The sequence below is a fragment of the Archocentrus centrarchus genome, chromosome 7, assembly GCF_007364275.1.
Source record: "Archocentrus centrarchus isolate MPI-CPG fArcCen1 chromosome 7, fArcCen1, whole genome shotgun sequence".
In the NCBI taxonomy this organism is placed as follows: domain Eukaryota; kingdom Metazoa; phylum Chordata; class Actinopteri; order Cichliformes; family Cichlidae; genus Archocentrus; species Archocentrus centrarchus.
The window spans coordinates 26,792-31,161 of NC_044352.1; positions in this window are offsets into that span (position 1 = coordinate 26,792).

Sequence of the window (4,370 nt, forward strand, 5' to 3'; positions counted from 1 at the left end):
CATTTACAATTAAGTTTGCCAACAAAGGAGACAAAACATGATCACATATATTTAGTGTGTGTGTGTGTGTGTGTGTGTGTGTGTCTGTGAGTGAGTGAGTGAGTGAGTGAGTGAGGGCAGGACAGCGGCAGAGCAGTCAACCACATTCCCAACCAGAACGATTAGTGGCTGAGCTTAACAACAACTCACTGAGAGAGCAGGAGGAGGAGGAAAAGAGAGCAAGGGGATCAGGTCTGGGATGGGTTAGGGTGGGAGGTAGTTTGAGATGTGGTTTTTGTACCCCAGCAATTCCAGGCCTGGTGGATGCAGCAACATTTAAAAATCACTGTGAGGTTCAAAGTGTTAAATTGCAGTTTTCATCAAAGAAAACTGCACTTTAACACTATATTTAAATATATTCCATAGTTATTTGGCAAATGAAATGTTTAATTTATAAAACTTTACACAGTTGTTCAGTTGAAATTCAGCACAAGTAACTTCTTGAGCAAAAATGTTCTCTTATACAGAAAAGAAGAATTTACTTTGATACTTTTTATGAAAAGATCTGAATTCCAAATTATAATAGAGGGGTTTTTTTGTATAATTTCATGACACTGTGGAAAAAATTTACAATTTACAATATGTTCCATTAGGTTTGTAAAACATGAAACATTTTTTATGCAACCTTTGTCTTCACAAACTGAAAGTGTTGCTCAAAATACAAAATATGGATAACTACAAATTATATAATGTTTTATTTAATCACTTCAAAACAATGTTGTGTCATGAGTTGTGTGAAACTGTGGTTTAATTGGAACTAATTTAAATGCTTAGGGTGAAAACTGAACAAATGAGTGACACAGAAATCAACCAAACCCAAAAGCTGAATGTGCAGTTTGTCTGTCAGCCAAGGACACCCCCCATCCCCTGCATCCACCACACTATAACAACCCCCCCCCCACACACACACACACACACAGAGTCTTTCCTCCCCACGCCCAGCTCCATGGGAGACTGCTGTGGCGTCTCTGAGCCTCCTGCTCAACCAGCCAGGAACTACTCCCACTTACTACTCAGTGCGTGTGTGTGTGTGTGTGTGTGTGTGTGTGTGTCTGTTTACACCATTTACACTGAGTATTAATGTTTTGTAAGTGTGGGTAGAGATTGTCATCTCTACCCACACTGCATATACTCAGTTGAGGGTTTGAAGCAGCTTCATTTGCAGCTGTGTTTGGATCAATGTGCTAATCCAGTCTGTAATCCACAGGTTCCTACAGGACTGGTAGCAACCACAAGACGTTTGTTTCATGTTTATACTGAAAATTTTTATACTACGGAACACTGACAATAACAAACCCAACAGAGTATAGCTCCACCTTCACATCCAATTGAACATCCAATACACTACTTTACCACACTGCACTGTTTTTTGTAAATAGACAGGTATTCAATGTAAATACCAGATCCTTTATTTATATATATATATATATATATATATATATATATATTTATATTTATATTTATTTATTTATTAGGGGTGGGACTCGATTAAAAAAATTAATCGAATTAATTAGGAGCATTGTAATTAATTCATTGAAATTAATCGCATTTTAATCACATTTAAATATTTAACATGATAAATATTAATTTAAGTTTGGTTGATGAATGAATCAATATACATAAGCTTAAACTTCAAAATTTTGTTTATTTTCCCACCAGTCTACTACACAGACCAACAAAGGGCGGAAGTGCTCCCATGATAAGCAAACTCCTGAAATTAAAGTCAAGCATCATAACTGGATAGTTAATGTCTCACTTAATATAGTTGGAAATTAATCATTTGCTCAGCTGTATTTCTTGATGTTGAAATATTAAAATTAAACCGCAAAAAGTTCGACAGATCTGGGATATTGTTCCAGGAATCTGCTGGAGCCACTCTCCCAGTTTGGGGGTCACTGCCCCGAGTGTTCCAATTACCACAGGGACCATTGTTACCTTCATCTTCCACATCCTTTCCAGCTCCTCTCTGAGCCCTTGGTGTTTGTCGAGCTTCTCGTGTTCCTTCTTCTTGATGTTCCCGTCACTTGGTATTGCAACGTCTATCACCACGACTTTCTTCCTTTCTTTGTCCACCACTACGATGTCCGTTTGGTTAGCCACCACAAGTTTGTCTGTATCTGGAAGTCCCACGGGAGCTCTGTTGTTCTCAACCACCCTTGGGGGCGTGTCCCATTTTGACCTCGGGACTTCCAGGTCATACTCGGCACAGATGTTCCACTTGGTTATGGCGTTCCATGTATGCCCTGCCTGCTAGCATCTTGCATCTTGTTATGTGCAGGAGCATCTCTGCACTGCCTCTGCATTCGCATCTTCTAGTAGGTCTTCAGATTACTTCACAGTCTTGGTAGTCAGCGTCCAGTTTGCCTTCTTAGCCACGATCTTATCTTTCAGGTCAGCTGGTCTGGTATTCAGTGTACTTGTTGTTATTATTATTGGGGCTTGGTACCCAATCTCAGAGTGTGGGGATGATGAAATCTCCCCCCTGACCTGTCATCCTGGCTCCCCCTTGCCGTAGCATTTGTGTTTTACCTCATCAATCTCTAGCTGTGATAGCAGCTGCTTCCTTCATATGTTGGAACACTGAGCCACAAGTTGTAAGTAAGTAAGTAAAATTTATTTATTTCTAGATAAAATCACAAAGTGCTTTGCAGCAAATAAAAGAAAACTGTGATACACAATAAAACACACACAAACCACTAGTTAAAAGCAAGCCTGTACAAATAAGTCTTGAGCTGTTCTTTAAATGATTCAATAGAGTCCACAGATCTCAGGTGTGATGGTAGTGCACTCCACAATTTAGGAGCTGCAACCTCGAAAGCACAGTCTCCCTTAGTTTTTAGCCTAGAGCGTGGAACCACCAACAGATTTTGGGCATTTGACCATGCAGAGCTCTGAAAGTGATCACCAAGATCTTAAACTGGGATCTGAACTTTATCGGGAGCCAGTGCAGAGATGACAAGATAGGTGTCACATGAGACCACTTAGGGGATCCTTTAAGTAGCCTGGCAGCAGCATTTTGGACTAACTGGAGGCGATCCATAGACGATTTGCTGAGACCAATGTATAAAGAATTACAGTAGTCCAACCGAGAGGAGACAAAAGCATGAACAATAATTTCCAATTCCGGCTTGGACACCATTCGACTGAGGCGGGCAACATTTCGCAAATGAAAAAAGCAGGATCGCACAAGGCTATTAACATGTTTCTCAAGGCTAAGAGCTTGGTCAAATGTAACTCCTAGGTTTCGGACATTTGACTGAACCATTGATGATAAAAAACCAAGATTGTTTATCACAGTGGGAACAAAGCACAGACAAAAACTTCAGTTTTCCTGGTATTGAGTGAAAGGTAGTTAGCAGTCATCCAGTTCTTTACAGCCTCAACACAATTCTGAAGAATAGATAGTTTTTTCGTTGTCAGTGAGGATGTTGGGTTTTGAAGAATCCATAGGTCCCACATCCTCTTCATGTAACTCCTCTCGCTGGGATTACATGTATAGTAGCATTCCAACAGTTCCCGGTTCTCATCTTGTGTCCAGTTATGCCGTAACCTTCTCGTTCCAGTAGCCCACTTATCGTCAGAATGCCCTGGTTCGTAAACATCTGACACAGACCTTGTTAATCCGGGTGACGTCCGAGCCGGTATGGCTTGAATCACGTATCTCTTGCTCATATTCCGAGCTAGGCTTGGGGTCTAGCCTGGGGATCCTTACTGGAAGTTTGCCCTGGTCGGGATTCAAACCCCGACCTCCAGGCAGCTGTCACAATTTCGTCAAGCACTTGTGCTTGATGACAATTATATATATATATATATATATATATATATATATATATATATATATATATATATATATATATATACAGAGGTGGGAAGTAACGAAGTACAAATACTTCGTTACTGTACTTAAGTAGATTTTTCAGGTATCTGTACTTTACTTAAGTATTTATTTTTCTGACTACTTTTTACTTTTACTCCCTACATTTTTACGCAAGTATCTGTACTTTCTACTTCTTACATTTTCAAACAGACTCGTTACTTTTTAACGTCAGAGAGAAGTTTGCATTTCCGGTCAGTGCGCCTTCAAACATAAAACGATCTGAGCCTAAATGGAGGAATAATAACATATAAGAGACAATCGTACTGCGTATCCTCCATCACCGGGGCTGATCTTGTACAAAGCGATTAAATACGCAAACCCATATAATTAATGTATCATTTATAGCGCTATAATCGGGCCGGACCGAGTCCGTAAGTTGCGCTGTGGCACATAAACAGCTTAGCTAGCACTACTGAAGAGGAGCGAGCATAAAGGCAGTAACGTGTAGCAGGTA